Raw genomic sequence first — 16,931 nt, forward strand, 5'->3', positions numbered from 1 at the left:
ATGGAGGTTGGAGATCCAGAGCCAAGCCACCTAACTAATCTTGCCACATTGTGGAAAGTCAAACAAGAGAGAAACGATTTGGAATTAGGGGACAAAGATCCCATCCTTTCTTTGCAAGTACTAAAATATAGCACACCCCACACTGGAATCATTGCAGATATTGGGCTGGACAAGTTTTTCTGTCACCACTGGAGTCATACTCAGCTGCATGCGTACAAGAAATTGTCCAGGAAATGTACTCCAAATGGCTTCATACAATATACACAAACAATGTCATCGAAATGTCACTGTTCTGCAGAAAGAAAGAAAAAAACTTATCTTGTCTTCCTTCCTGCATTGTTAACATCTGCCAGTGAATAAGGATGTACTGGAACATATGAAGCTAACGTGAAACTAAAAACAGTGCCTAATTACAGCCTGCAGCTGGTGAAATTAATTTCCACAGACACAGGCAAAGTCGTGTGATCGTCTGAAATTAAAAAATATCTCATAAACAGCACAAACCTGAATAAACGAAGCACTAAAAAATGGGACCACTCCGGTTCAATCTGGAGCATCATGGGGTGTTGGTGATGTCATCGGTCAAAATTTAAACTTATAATATCTCATAAACCATAACAGCACAAAGGACCTGACCTGCACAAACGAAGCACTAAAAAAGTAGACCACTCTGGTTCAATTCGAAGCAAAATAGGGTGATGGTGACCTCTGGATGACCTAAAAAATCATCTTTAATATTTCAGAAACCAAAGCAGCACAAACAAAAATTTTAAACGCACAAACCTGCACAAATGAACTTATAACATTTCTGTCTATTTACTGGAATATTTCATGTGGGTGGGGTGTCAGCTTCACTCAGCTGGGTTCCTGCTGCTTAAGAGCTCCTTCTTGATTAGCCCAGATAAGGTGTGTGATTGCACCTGCCTGTCGCATCCTGCAGGAAGAGGTGAGAGAGAGAAAAAATGCAAACACAAGACTTACCTGTGCTTAGCTCCATGACATGACAGCACCAAATGCTTAATGATCACATCTCCTCAGTAGATTTATTTGTAACATTTTAAACCTAAATCAATTTAAATAATAACAGTGTAGTTGATTTTTACCTTCTACATTTGTCACAGCTGTATATGTTTCTATTTCCTATGTTGTTGCCTATTTCTGGTATTTATCTGTATGCTTTATTATGACTCTTGCTCTGCTGCTGAAATACAGAAGATTCCACACGGAGGGAAAGTTGAGGATACAGAGAAAGTTAAGATAAGGATATAGAACCGGACTTTGTTAATCATGTTTGGGTAGTTAAGCATTTAGAGTTTTGTTTGGTTTCTTATTAGTAGCTTCATGTTTAATTTAGGACAGTCTGGCCCTTCCTGTTCTGTGTGCTCTTTGCTTCCTGTTTTCTTACTGTTTCTGAGTTTCCCGGTCTATTCTTGGTTTTGAGTCTTATGTCTAGTTGAGTTCTGTTTGTGTACTGCTCACGAGTTTCTGGTTTGTATTTAGTTCCTTTTGTGCCATTCATTCACTTTGATTCCCTCTCTCTCTGTCCTCTGGTTACACTCGGCTGCTTCCACTCATCAGTTCTCCTCAGTATATATTCCTCTTTGGTTCTTTAGTCACTGCTGGTTCATCGTCTCTATGCTGATAAATCCTGCTGATAAATGTCTGTCCTGTGCTATTCTGCCCTCATTGTCTTCCCACCATGTTCCTGGTATGGTTTTTGATGTTTTTAATCTCATTATCTTCAGATTTCTGGACATTTAACTTTGTTTTTGTAAATTTCTTTTTGTATTATTGAACATCATCTGCCTCTGCGTCCTTTTTGCTTGTGTGACTCTTTTAAACTTGAACTTCTACCTCAGCCTTCATCACAACAGCTTCAGCCTAAATCTACTAGGTACTGATGGTGCCACAATCAGACCTCCTCCAGTGGGATCCGATCAGCGACGCCTCCACTCCTTCTCCAGAGGGTAAGGCTGACGCCTCCACTCCGCCTCAGCCTGTGCTGCGCCTCAGAGCACCAGAGGACCCGAGCTTGAGATGACCAGCCACCCACCCCACACCAGGGAACAGGGTTAGGTGAGAGAAGAGGTTTTTTATTATAAATCAGGACTGGGACTTTATCCTGTTACTTTTAATTAAACAGTTACAGAAGAATTAACACCCGAAACATTAACACATTTAATCAAACTGTGGAATGTAAACCTATGCTATGTGAACCAGTGTGTTTAACGTGCGGTCACTTCCCAACAAAATTGAGGAACTACAACTGCTGTTGGGGAAAAACAGGGACTTTTATTCATCGGCAGTTTTGTGCTTCACAGAGACGTGGCTGTGTGGATTAATACCGGACTCTGCGCTGCAGCTGGCAGGATTCCAGCTCTACAGAGCGGACAGAGACACGTAACTCTCCGGCAAAGCGAAAGGTGGAGGAATCTGTTTCTACCTCAACAGTGGTTGGTGCAACGACGTGACAGTGATTCAGCAGCACTGTTCTCCAGACCTGGAATCCTTCATCATAAACTGTAAGCCTTTCTATTCCCCCCGTGAGTTCGCTTCGTTCATCCTGGTCGGTGTTTACATCCCGCCGCAAGCTAACGTGCAGGTCGCACAGCGCATGCTCGCCGACCAGATACTGAGTGTGGAGCGGACCAACCCGGACTCCTTAGTAATCGTCGTTGGTGACTTTAACAAAGGTAATCTCACCCACGAACTCCCCAAATATAGACAGTTTATTAAATGTCCGACCAGAGAGGACAACATTCTGGATCACTGTTACACCACCATCAGAGACGCTTATCACGCCGTCCCACGTGCTGCACTGGGCCAATCCGACCACATCATGGTCCACCTGATTCCTGCATACAGGCAGAAACTAAAGCTCTGCAAACCTGTTGTGAGGACGACAAGGAAGTGGAGCAGTGAGGCTGTGGAGAATCTCCAGGCGTGTTTAGGCTGTACAGACTGGGATGTGTTCAGGACTACTACCAACAGTCTGGACGAGTTCACAGAGGCTGTGACTTCCTACATCAGCTTCTGTGAGGACAGCTGTGTACCATCATGCACCAGGGTGAGTTACAACAACGACAAACCCTGGTTCACAGCTAAACTCAGAAGGTTAAGACTGGATAAGGAAGAGGCCTTCAGGAGTGGGGACAAAGACATATACAGAGAGGCAAAGTACAAGTTTGGCAAGGCAGTGAAAGAGGCCAAACGACTGTACTCTGAGAAGCTCCAAAACCAGTTCTCAGCCAACGACTCTGCGTCTGTCTGGAAAGGGCTCAAGCAAATCACCAACTACAAGCCGAAAGCCCCCCACTCCATCAACGACCGACGCCTCGCCAACAACCTGAACGAGTTCTACTGCCGCTTTGAAAGACAAAGGGACAGTCCTGCACCATCCCCACGACGCCCCCCAACAGCTGCAGCCACAATCCACCACCCCCATCTCTCCAACCTCAAGAGGGGCCTTGGCACCTCCAACCCCCACACTGAAGTTCCCCCCCACCAGCCCCCTACCCACGCCGAGGACGACTCTTTCCATCCAGGAGAGGGACGTCAACAAACTCTTCAGGAGACAGAACCCCCGGAAAGCTACTGGTCCGGATTCTGTCTCACCAGCCAGCCTGAAGCACTGCGCTGATCAGCTGTCTCCAGTCTTCACAGACATTTTTAACACCTCACTGGAGACATATCATGTGCCAGCCTGCTTCAAGTCCTCCACCATCGTCCCTGTTCCCAAGAAGCCAAGGACCACAGGGCTTAATGACTTCAGACCCGTCGCCCTGACCTCTGTGGTGATGAAGTCCTTTGAGCGCCTTGTGCTCTCACACCTAAAAGACATCACCGACCCCCTCCTGGACCCCCTGCAGTTTGCCTACAGAGCCAACAGGTCTGTAGATGATGCAGTCAACCTAGCCCTTCACTTCATCCTCCAGCACCTGGACTCCACAGGAACCTATGCCAGGATCCTGTTTGTGGATTTCAGCTCTGCCTTCAACACCATCATCCCAGTTCTGCTACAGGAGAAGCTCTCCCAGCTGAGTGTGCCCGACTCCACCTGCAGGTGGATAACTGACTTCCTGTCTGACAGGAAGCAGCGCGTGAGGCTGGGGAAGCACGTCTCTGACTCCCTGACCATCAGCACCGGTTCCTCCCAAGGCTGTGTTCTCTCTCCTCTGCTCTTCTCCCTGTACACCAACAGCTGCACCTCCAGTCACCAGTCTGTCAAGCTTCTGAAGTTTGCGGACGACACCACCCTGATCGGACTCATCTCTGATGGTGACGAGTCCGCGTACAGATGGGAGGTGGACCATCTGTTGGACTGGTGCAGCCAGAACAACCTTGAGCTCAACGCTCTAAAGACAGTGGAGATGGTTGTGACTTCAGGCAGAACCCAGCCCCACCTGCCCCCATCACCCTCTGTGACTCCACAATTGACACTGTGGAATCTTTCCGCTTCCTGGGAACCATCATCTCCCAGGATCTCAAGTGGGAGCCAAACATCAGCTCCCTCATCAAGAAAGCCCAACAGAGGATGTTCTTCCTGCGCCAGCTGAAGAAATTCAACCTGCCAAAGACTATGATGGTGCACTTCTACACAGCCATCATTGAGTCCATCCTCACCTCCTCCATCACCATCTGGTACGCCCCTGCTACAGCCAAGGATAAGGACAGGCTGCAGCGTGTCATTCGGTCTGCTGAGAAGGTGATTGGCTGCAGTCTACTGTCGCTCCAGGAACTGTACACCTCCAGGACCCTGAAGCGGGCAGGGAAGATTCTGGCTGATCCCTCCCACCCTGGTCACAGACTCTTTGAAACTCTCCCCTCTGGCAGGAGGCTGCGGTCCATCCGGACCAAAACCTCACGCCACAAGAACAGTTTTTTCCCATCTGCCACCAGCCTTGTTAACAAAGCCCGGAAACCACCCTGACACTCTCCCTTTTGTTCATGTCTTATCAAGTTATGTTTTTTGTATCTGGTTATGCTTTAATTTCATAGTGTACTAGTTTGTATTCAAGGGTCTCTGTTTTGCTCCAGCCACGTTTTGTTTTCTCCTGTCAATTAACTTTATTCAGTTCACCTGCTCCAAACTAATCTGGCTCCTTTCTTCACCTGGTTCACATTCCATATATACACATCCGTTCTGTTCCTTGCGTAAACATTTTCAAATCACGCTCAAGTCTTGCTTTCAGATCATGCTCTTGTCCTGTTGTTCACGCCAAGCCTGTCTCGCCAGCCTGCCCATGTCTGTTTTTGCCTGTCTTGTCTGTCCGTTTATTGTTTTGGTTCCTGCCTCCTTCTTTGAGTGAATTTTTTGTTATTAAATCTTTTTTCACCTACCGTCATGCTGCCTGCTAGTCTGCATTCTGGGTTCATACGTTGCTCAAGTCCTGACACTAAATTAAACTTTAAAATGAGTGCAATGCAAGCTCTGTTACATGCCAAGCAATACAAAGTAATGAATTTCAGAGTGGAATGGAGCTGGTGCTAGATTTGGTGTGCAAGCCATATGACCATGTTATGTTATCCCACAGCAGTGGATAACAGGTGAAAAGACCCAAATTTGATTCGCTAAGTGAAACATATATAGATTACAAACACAAAAACTAAGGTTTTCAATTCTTTATTTCTGATAATTATGACAGTTTCACAGAGAGGATGGTGTGTTCATAGTCATGTGGCATGTTTGTTTTTTGGAAACCTGTGAATAGAATGTGTGGAGGAAATGTTCAACTGTGGTTTTATCTGACCAGAGCACCTTCTTCTGCATGTTAGCTGTGTCCCCTACATGGCTTGTGGCAAACTTACCATATGGAACTTTCTTTCAACAATGGCTTTCTTCTTGTCAATCTTCCATAAAGACATTAGTGGAGTGCAGAACTCATAGTTTTCATGTGGACAAACTCTCCTACCTGAGTTCAGTGTCAGTCAAGGTAGATGGCCATGCCTTGGTGGGTTTATAGGTGTCATACTCTTTTCAGTGATGGATTGAACAGTGCTCTGTGAGAAGTTCACCGATGATTATAACCCCTTTTCTATCAGCTGGCTTTATTTGAATTAATTTTACTTTGCTGTGAAGAACATTGGTCCCTCTGCTGGGAGAAAACTAGGATGTAATGAGCAAACACATTTTCCCAACCATGTGAATTCCTGTGGGTAATGGTGACCCTAATGTAGCTTACTTACTAACCCAATCAGAGACAAACTTTGTTGTAAGTTTAGACTGAAATCAACCTACCAACTGTTTCAGAGCCTCTTTGTAGCTCAGAATTCAGTTTCTGGGGACTTGGGTCTCTCTAAAGGGAACTCTACAACTTGTGGTTCTGCAGCAGTGGCTTCTTTTCTGGGCCTACCAAAGCTGAAAAAATCCCAACTCAGATTCAATGACAATGTTCTTTTGCACTTACTGTGAAAAAGGCTGCAGGTAACTACAGCCACTTTGCCTGCTGTGAGGACTGTAGTTCCCCAGCTGACTGAAAACAGCTCCGCCTGGTGTCACATTCAGGTACAACAATTTTAATCTGTGGCGCTGTTAACCAGAGCAGACTATACGTTCATAATAAAAATCTTTGATGGTACTTGTTTTGCAAAATTCTGCTGAAAACGGTAGAATTGTTTTAAACTTAGAACAAAATATGTACTTCTGTCTCAGTCAGTCACACTGCTCAACTTTCCAAACTATCACAAGAAAAGAAAAAGCACTCAGTTCTGTGCATTGTCAAAATATTAATACAGACAGCATATATTCTATACAACTAACAGAAAGCAGAGGTGGTGATATCATCATATAAAGTGTTGATAATAACTAAGTTTTTATTGTGAAACAGATCCAGGAAGGATCGACTGATGTTTTGTGACACATGACTAATAGTTTGTGCAGTATGAGATGATCCAAGATGAGATTAATTATTAATTGTGAAAGACTGTTAATAAAACACGTCTAATGATACACAGATTGCCCATCTGACATCTTTATAATAATTTGAAAGTATTTGCCTTTCTATTAAAGAATACTGGTGGTTCAGTGTTAGCTATACCTGTGTATGTCCATGACATTTGGGTTAGCAGGGCTTGCATTCTGACAGATGAGGCATTTCCCTTCTTCTTCCAGCAGTTGTCTCATTACAGCAGTTTTGGATGATGATCCACACTCTGTTTTTGCTGAAAGCTCCAGAACCAGACTCTTGGCACCAGCCGGATTATCTCTCCCCTTTTTTCTTTAAGCAGCCCCAGGCCGAAGAGGCACAGAGCAAGATGAGGGCACAAAAGCAACACCCCACTAAGGTGGGCAGCCCCCTGTTGGGCCCCCCATGCTGACATCAGTGACCCCGAGGCCATCCCCACACCCCAGTCTCCAACGAGCTGGCAAAGGCTCCATAGCGGAACCATGGTAGCCTGCGGTGCCCCCCCCCCGAGCACAGGCCCCTCTCCATGGTGTTGGTGTGTGTGTCTGTGGTAATGTGATGTGTTGTGATGAATGCCAATAACTATATCTAAAGTGCATATGAATTGAGGCTGTAGCTGGGACATAAGAGACCCCACTCTTTGTTGACAGCTGTGTCTCCCCTAGCCCAACCCCAAAGCCCTAAGGCTCTCTAGTGGATTAAAATTGAAGTACAGGACAGGGCCAAATATAACAAAGTTTCTACAATCACACTGATCACATGCAACAAAGTTAAGTAATGATTTGCTGTTCGAGGATCCGGTATTCATTCATATAAAGGGTTTAATAAGAAAAGCGTTGCTTGACTTTTCTTCTGAGGCCTCCAGAAGCCCTAATCGAAGCAGATGTCTGCAACAGCCTGGACCACATTGCACAACTTCCTGTGTGCACGTCCAGGTAGCAAGAACTACCCAGCAGCACCACGGACGCTTAAGGAGCTGAATATGCCTTTGTCGTACGGTTCGGCCAGGCCAGCTCAAAGCCGACCCCCTACAGCTACTGAGATTAGCTGCAACACTGGTCCCTTTCAGTCCACACGTGGATGACCGGACCTCCCTCATCTCGTCGCCTGGAAAGCTTGTCCTCAGCACCGTTCACGTAAGAGGTAGTGTTTGGGGAAAGAAGATTAGTTAGGAGTAAATAATCTAAATAAATTTTTGTTTAATGATGTTTGTTTTTGTTGAGAAAACTCAGCTACAGTAAGTGCTAGCAGACTAGCTGCTCAGCGAACAATGTGTTCTGTGTTGTGTTTTTAAAGTTAAGACAAACTTTATTTAAAGGGTGGTTTTTAAACACAGATCGGCCATAACGCTCCGTCAACACTTATGCATTTTGATCCCTTTATTGATGGTATTTTAAAGGTTACAGGGGTTGGACAATGAAACTGAAACACCTGGTTTTAGACCACAATAATTTATTAGTATGGTGTAGGGCCTCCTTTTGTGGCCAATACAGCGTCGGTTCGTCTTGGGAATGACATATACAAGTCCTGCACAGTGGTCAGAGGGATTTTAAGCCATTCTTCTTGCAGGATAGTGGCCAGGTCACTACGTGATACTGGTGGAGGAAAACGTTTCCTGACTCGCTCCTCCAAAACACCCCAAAGTGGCTCAATAATATTTAGATCTGGTGACTGTGCAGGCCATGGGAGATGTTCAACTTCACTTTCATGTTCATCAAACCAATCTTTCACCAGTCTTGCTGTGTGTATTGGTGCATTGTCATCCTGATACACGGCACTGCCTTCAGGATACAATGTTTGAACCATTGGATGCACATGGTCCTCAAGAATGATTCGGTAGTCCTTGGCAGTGACGCGCCCATCTAGCACAAGTATTGGGCCAAGGGAATGTCATGATATGGCAGCCCAAACCATCACTGATCCACCCCCATGCTTCACTCTGGGCATGCAACAGTCTGGGTGGTACGCTTCTTTGGGGCTTCTCCACACCGTAACTCTCTCGGATGTGGGGAAAACAGTAAAGGTGGACTCATCAGAGAACAATACATGTTTCACATTGTCCACAGCCCAAGATTTGCGCTCCTTGCACCATTGAAACCGACGTTTGGCATTGGCATGAGTGACCAAAGGTTTGGCTATAGCAGCCCGGCCGTGTATATTGACCCTGTGGAGCTCCTGACGGACAGTTCTGGTGGAAACAGGAGAGCTGAGGTGCACATTTAATTCTGCCGTGATTTGGGCAGCCGTGGCTTTATGGTTTTTGGATACAATCCGGGTTAGCACCCAAACATCCCTTTCAGACAGCTTCCTCTTGCGTCCACAGTTAATCCTGTTGGATGTGGTTCGTCCTTCTTGGTGGTATGCTGACATTACCCTGGATACCGTGGCTCTTGTTACATCACAAAGACTTGCTGTCTTGGTCACAGATGTGCCAGCAAAACGTGCACCAACTCTGGTATGTCACCCATAATGTTGTGTGCATTTCAATATTTTGAGTAAAACTGTGCTCTTACCCTGCTAATTGAACCTTCACACTCTGCTCTTACTGGTGCAATGTGCAATCAATGAAGACTGGCTACCAGGCTGGTCCAATTTAGCCATGAAACCTCCCACACTAAAATGACAGGTGTTTCAGTTTCATTGTCCAACCCCTGTACATGTTTGATGTTAAAGGATGATAAGAAGCTATACATTTATTTTCTTAGCTTCAACAGCTATCGGCTAAGGTAATGAGTGACTTAGGAGTTTATTAAGAATCATTTATCCAGAAAGGTTTTCTTCTTATTCAAAATAATATTTCCATAAATATTATTTTAATATTTCCTTAACAATATTTATTTAAATATTATTGTACTAAATAAAGGCAGCTAATTAAACACCATTGAGAACTAATCATCCAGAAGGTTGGTTTTATTAAGCAAATCATTCTTTAAAATATTATTTTATTAAAATAATTCTTTATCCGATCTTGCATTGTGAATGGTTGTTTGAAGGTATACCAATTATTGCCTAAATGAGTTCTAAGACTATCTTAACTTCATTTCCAGATTTTTCTAGATAATACTTGGTTCTCAAACATAAATAGCATTTAATGGTAATGTTGCATCACTTTATTGTTCATGGTTTTTAACCATTTTTGATATACTTGTTCATATTGTATATACAGGTCCTTCTCAAAATATTAGCATATTGTGATAAAGTTCATTATTTTCCATAATGTCATGATGAAAATTTAACATTCATATATTTTAGATTCATTGGACACTAACTAAAATATTTCAGGTCTTTTATTGTCTTAATACGGATGATTGTGGCATACAGCTCATGAAAACCCAAAATTCCTATCTCACAAAATTAGCATATTTCATCCGACCAATAAAATAAAAGTGTTTTTAATACAAAAAACGTCAACCTTCAAATAATCATGTACAGTTATGCACTCAATACTTGGTCGGGAATCCTTTTGCAGAAATGACTGCTTCAATGCAGCGTGGCATGGAGGCAATCAGCCTGTGGCACTGCTGAGGTCTTATGGAGGCCCAGGATGCTTCGATAGCGGCCTTTAGCTCATCCAGAGTGTTGGGTCTTGAGTCTCTCAACGTTCTCTTCACAATATCCCACAGATTCTCTATGGGGTTCAGGTCAGGAGAGTTGGCAGGCCAATTGAGCACAGTGATACCATGGTCAGTAAACCATTTACCAGTGGTTTTGGCACTGTGAGCAGGTGCCAGGTCGTGCTGAAAAATGAAATCTTCATCTCCATAAAGCTTTTCAGCAGATGGAAGCATGAAGTGCTCCAAAATCTCCTGATAGCTAGCTGCATTGACCCTGCCCTTGATAAAACACAGTGGACCAACACCAGCAGCTGACACGGCACCCCAGACCATCACTGACTGTGGGTACTTGACACTGGACTTCTGGCATTTTGGCATTTCCTTCTCCCCAGTCTTCCTCCAGACTCTGGCACCTTGATTTCCGAATGACATGCAGAATTTGCTTTCATCCAAAAAAAGTACTTTGGACCACTGAGCAACAGTCCAGTGCTGCTTCTCTGTAGCCCAGGTCTGGGGAATGCGGCACCTGTAAGCCCATTTCCTGCACACGCCTGTGCACGGTGGCTCTGGATGTTTCTACTCCAGACTCAGTCCACTGCTTCCGCAGGTCCCCCAAGGTCTGGAATCGGTCCTTCTCCACAATCTTCCTCAGGGTCCGGTCACCTCTTCTCGTTGTGCAGCGTTTTCTGCCACACTTTTTCCTTCCCACAGACTTCCCACTGAGGTACCTTGATACAGCACTCTGGGAACAGCCTATTCGTTCAGAAATGTCTTTCTGTGTCTTACCCTCTTGCTTGAGGGTGTCAATAGTGGCCTTCTGGACAGCAGTCAGGTCGGCAGTCTTACCCATGATTGGGGTTTTGAGTGATGAACCAGGCTGGGAGTTTTAAAGGCCTCAGGAATCTTTTGCAGGTGTTTAGAGTTAACTCGTTGATTCAGATGATTAGGTTCATAGCTCGTTTAGAGACCCTTTTAATGATATGCTAATTTTGTGAGATAGGAATTTTGGGTTTTCATGAGCTGTATGCCAAAATCATCCGTATTAAGACAATAAAAGACCTGAAATATTTCAGTTAGTGTGCAACGAATCTAAAATATATGAATGTTAAATTTTCATCATGACATTAAGGAAAATAATGAACTTCATCACAATATGCTAATATTTTGAGAAGGACCTGTATTCTGAAAATAACCACCAGAGACCAGGGAGTTGTACCTCTTCGTCCTGTAATGTTTGGGTGGACGTACAGTTGGCTCTGAATGTCTCTCAAATCACTTCCCAGCCTGTTCCGTTTGCCCAGGGGATCCATTGGCCTGGATTTGAGTCTCAGATTCCCAATTGTACCCTAAGTTTCAGACAGATGTTCCCAAAAAACTGCAGAGGTATGCAGAAAGAAGGAAACACAGAGCGCAGCGGCTTGCTGAAGAGGACCAGGAGCCTTTATCTGTTCTTTCCAGGTATCGTGACAGGCTTGGGATTCCAGTGGACCTAAATTCTTGGAAGGAGAAGGAGCAATTTAAAAATCCGCTTGGAGAAGAATGGAGGTAGAAGGTGCAGGCCTCTAGGACCTGAGGCCAGTCATCAGAGGAGTCCATCAGATGGAAATGATGTCAGGAAAGTGTTCTGCCCTGTTTGCTCCAAACTGTCCCTTTTGTTTCACAAGTCTGCTTCCTGGGAAAAGAGTAAAGGTGCATCAGGTGTTTGCAGAGATGGCAGGAGATCAAAAGCACTTTATGAAAACAAGAATGCTCGTTTTGTGACAGGAACTATAGTCGGTAACAAGGTTTTACTTCTTAAATTGTTTTACGCAGGTTGCTTTTTATACTCCCGATTAAAAACTTATAATCCAATGTTTCAGAAATGAGATACCCAGCTATTATCACGTATCTCCTAAAAATAAAGAACTAAACTTGTTATTTGGAATTATTGTTGTATTTCTGAACAGCACTGCAACAACAACAAGTATTCACACTTCTTAAACGTTTTAACAATGAATCAGGCTATTTAGTCTGAGCAGGAGGAAAGTTCTTGTGCTGGAGGCTTCACCAACAACAGAGTGTGGATCATCATCCAAAACTGCTGTAATGAGACAACTGCTGGAAGAAGGAGGGAAATGCCTCATCCTGAGCTGTCCTCCAGCCCCCTTTGCCGGGGAATAACTGTAAACCTGGGGGAAGGTTGTCTGTGTCCCAACAATCAGAATGCAAACTCTGCTTACCCAAATGTCATGGACATACACAGGTATAACTGACACTGAACCACCAGTATTCTTTAATAGAAGGGCAAATGGTTTCAGATTATTATAAAGATGTCGGATGGGCAATCTATGTATCACTAGACTTGTTTTATTAACAGTCTTTCACAATTAATACTCTCATCTTGGATCTCATACTGCACAAGCTATTAGCCATGTGTCATAAAACATCAGTCCATCTTTCCTGGATCTGTTTCACAATAAAAGCTTAGTTATTATCAACACTTTATATGATGATGTCACCACCTCTGCTTTCTGTTAGTTGTATAGAATATATGCTGTCTGTATTAATATTTTGATAATGCACAGAACTGAGTGCTTTATCTTTTTTTGGGATAATTGGAAAGTTGAGCAATGTGACTGACTGAGACAGAAGTACATATAAGTTTAAAACAATTCTACAGTTTTAGCACAATTGTGCAAAACAAGAACCATCAAAGATTTTTATAATGAACATATAGTCTGCTGTGGTTAACGAAGTGCCAAAGATGAAAAAAATGTTGTACCAGAATGTGCCACCAGGCGGAGCTACAGTCCTCACCACCAGCAGAGTACCTGTAGTTTCTCAGAGCCTCCTTTACAGTAAGTGCAAAGCCTGAATGGGTTTTCTCTCTGAAACAGCTCTGGTAGACCCAGAAATTAAGCCACTGCTGCAGAATCACAAGTTGCATAGTTCCCTTCAGAGTCCCAGGCCCACTAGGGACAGGATTCTGAGCTACAGAGAGGGTCTGACACAATTAATAGATTCATTTCTGTTTAACCTTACACCACAATCTTTTTTCACTGATTGGGTTAGTAGGTAAGCTAAGGCATAGCCGTGTACCTTAACTGACAGTGAGCTCAGGTAGAAGTTCAGATGAAAATTATGGGTTCTGCACTCAACTAATGTCTTTATTGAAGACTGACAAAAAGAATGCCATTGTTGAAAGAAAACCCAAGAGGTCCTATTTGTAGTTTGCCACAAGCCATGTAGGGGACACATGGTGGTGGCAGCATTATGCTTACAGGATGGTTTTTCACCAGTAGGGACAGTGTAAATGGTCAGGGTTGATGTGAAGATGGATGGAGCTAAGGCAATCCTCAAAGAAAAATGTTTTGAGACTGCAGAACATGACTGTGGCAGAGGTTGCCATACCAGCAGGACAACAACCTTTAACATGCAGTCGGAGCTATAGTGGAACAGTTTAAAGGAAACAAATGTCTTAGAATGGCTCAGTTAAAGTCCAGACCTAAATCCAACAAGGAATCTGTGGCAACACCTGAAAAATTCAGTTTACAGATGCTCCCCATTCAGTTGGACTAAGCTTAAGCTATTTTTCTAAGAATAGTGAAACATTTCAAAGATAGTAGAGAAATACCTGTTGGAATAATAGTATATAGATTTATCTTATATTTTCCCTTTTCTATTAACTTTACAATTTGATCTTTATAACCTTTCATGCTGTATGTGTGAGTAAGGATGTGATGAGTTTGTCTGCAGGCAAGGATCAAAGGTGGAACTGGGAAGGAAGCAGCCACAATTGAGGAGGTCATAAAGAGGGTGGCTGATTGTGCTGAACAGAAGACACATTGATCTTAAGATGGGGGAGATTGTGGAAGTGTGTTGTTACAAGATAATGGTGTTTATGACCTGTATACGTTGCAGCTGTTTTTCCCATCCTAAGAGAGCGACATTCATTGTAACTAGGGAGCCCCCAAAGAAAATAAAAAGAGAGTCGTGGACAGATGGTTTTCAGAGCGGTAGGAGATTTGTAACTGAAAGCACATCTCTGTCCGTTCTCCTTGCAGCGAGTAAAATAACTAATTCTTTGCCTTTCTCTTCTTTTTGTGATGATTATAAGTATTTTAGGTTGTTTGAACCTGACAATACCCCCCAAGGCTTGCAGCTGCATTAGCAGCAAAATTATGGAACTAAATTGGGGCCATAAAGTTTGTTCAAAAGAAAAAAAAATTGAACCTGAAAAATAATAGTTTGCTCAAAAGAAAACAATTTGAACCTGAAAAATAATAGTTTGTACAAAAGAAAAAAATTTGAACCTCAAAAATTATTTTGAACCTCCCCACAAAAAATTTCAAAACTGGAAAAACGTTTTGTAACTGAAAAAACGTTTGAAGTTTGAAGCCAAATTTATAAAATCTGCAAGTGCGAACATTTTATTTTTTTCCAGTTTCACATGTTTTTTTCAGGAATGTTTCAATTGAGGGACAAATAAAGTAATATTCTATGCTATTCTTTTCTATTCTGTATTCCTTGTCTTCCTTTTCTAAGTCACCGATTGGTGTTCCAGACCTTCCAACCAAAAGTCTCTCTCCATAGGCATCCTAAATTCCTCCCTTGCCTGAGTAGCCACAGTGGCTACAGCCTTTCTGGCCATCAAGTACCTGTCAGTCGTTTCAAGAGTCCTCAAGGACAACCAAGCCCCAGCATCTGCAATGGAGATCCTGAACATCGGTGGTAGGGGAGGCTGACAGACCTAGTAAACCTAAATGGGTTTTTAGTAGGAGTTATTTTAAATTTATATCAAGTGTAAGGTTTCCTCTGATGATTTCTTCATTTTTCTACTGTTGTATGACATCTATCTACTATGGGTTAGAGAACTTTACTGATAACCTCACATCAGAAATTTCAAAATATCCCTTCAGTATACACATGAATGCTCCAGAGCAGGAAACTGCTAGTTTTACAGGAGTGGTCACACTTGCTGCTGATCAGCTCACAAAGTCTCTCTTATTACCAAGGTGTACTTAGTTTTTCACACACAACCTTTCCATTTAATTGAAATAACTAATGACAGTGTGGAATCTGCTGTGTGTTTTTGTGCACTTGAGGTCCGGATCATTTTTGTGATTTCCTGTATGTTAAAATGAAAGAGGGTGCACTTTCTTTTTACCATGACTGCAGACTGCAGTTCATCATAATAACATCTTGTAAGACATATTTATCACATATGCTGTCTCAATTTTTGTGAAATTCATCCTCAAATCACTGACAGCACAAAAAGTGTTAAACCAGTGTCATTATTTGCTTACAAAAACAAAGAGTTTTTTTACTGTTCACTGACATCAAAATCTGCCGTCCTTTATCCACTCTGAATAAGTTCTGATAAAAATCCGTTCTGCTGAAACACAGCGGGGTAGCATCTTGAAAAGCATCTCTGAATATCTGTGGTCTGTGATTTAAAAGAATGCTCTGACTAAAAATATTGCTCTAATAAATATGCTGAGGAAAATAAAAAAGGTAATTAATACCTGCAGAGTGCATCAACAGCAAAGCTCCATTGTCAGTGTGCTGAATATTCATTTCCCAGGATGCAGTGTGGGTGAATTAAACAAGCTGACCTCATCTGTTGGATTGACTGATATCTGTCACTGGTGAAAAAGCAGGCAGAGGGTGCATAAATTCACCTGATAGTTGTCAGGATCTGGGTTTTGTTTGCATTTGTTTTGTGCTTGCTTCATGTGTTCAGTGTTTTCAGACGGTGCTGGAGTTCTCAGGTGTCCTGGGTGACAGATGCAACTTGTTCTACTGATTACTTTGAGGAGTACTTAAGCAGGGGGCTGCCAGCACTTCGATGCCAGAGTGTTTTGCCCTCAGTGGTAACAAGCTCAAGCCAAACACTAAGTCTATGCTTTGTTCTTTGACTTCGTGTAACTTTGTTTATGCTCCTTTGCAGGCTAAGTAAACCTGAACCCTGGGTTTATGACACTGAATACTGAAGACTTTCTGGATGATCAAGGCTATCTACATTCTGAGGATTTCATTTCCTATCTACTGTCTTCGTTTGGATTCGCATCTAGCTGCCAGTTTCCTGCTACCTTCGCCTCCTGGACCAAGCCGTAAGCGTACCCTGTCCACCCTCCAACGTAAGCATCTGCACACCGAACTCATTCCTGCTTTGCTCTGAGTTCACACTGAACAGCACCTAAAGAACCTTCTACAAACCTGGATCATAAATGCCTCTTTCCCCAATGACCTGACCACACCTATTTAGTAAGCTGTTCTCTTGTTTGCGTTAATTCCTTGTTCTTAGTTCGACATTATTCAGTTCCCTATTTTTCACCTGTGCTCTTCCCTTCTTCCCATACAGTTGGAGAATCATCCGTTACGTTCCTGATTATCTTTGTCACAATAAACATTCCTTTACATATTCTGTTCTCTATGTGGGTCAGACCTATTGCAAATAAAATGACAATAGTGCTTAAACACAGCTCCAAAT

The 16,931-nt window shown here is 43.1% G+C and overlaps 2 long non-coding RNA genes across 3 annotated transcripts; both read left to right on the forward strand.

Moving 5' to 3' along the window:
- The first annotated feature begins 1,515 nt into the window (after positions 1-1,515).
- Positions 1,516-8,064, forward strand: LOC124874396. 2 transcript variants are annotated; one of them, XR_007039791.1, is made up of 3 exons: positions 1,516-1,708; positions 1,860-2,076; positions 7,225-8,064. It is a non-coding gene; the product is annotated as an uncharacterized LOC124874396 (long non-coding RNA). The 2 variants fall into 2 exon arrangements; XR_007039790.1 differs by having other exon boundaries at positions 7,228-8,064.
- Positions 8,065-14,463: 6,399 nt separating this feature from the next.
- LOC124874516 lies at positions 14,464-16,931 on the forward strand. The gene is made up of 3 exons (XR_007039822.1): positions 14,464-16,311; positions 16,389-16,705; positions 16,803-16,931. It is a non-coding gene; the product is annotated as an uncharacterized LOC124874516 (long non-coding RNA).

This window comes from Girardinichthys multiradiatus, chromosome 9, assembly GCF_021462225.1.
Source record: "Girardinichthys multiradiatus isolate DD_20200921_A chromosome 9, DD_fGirMul_XY1, whole genome shotgun sequence".
NCBI classification, from domain to species: domain Eukaryota; kingdom Metazoa; phylum Chordata; class Actinopteri; order Cyprinodontiformes; family Goodeidae; genus Girardinichthys; species Girardinichthys multiradiatus.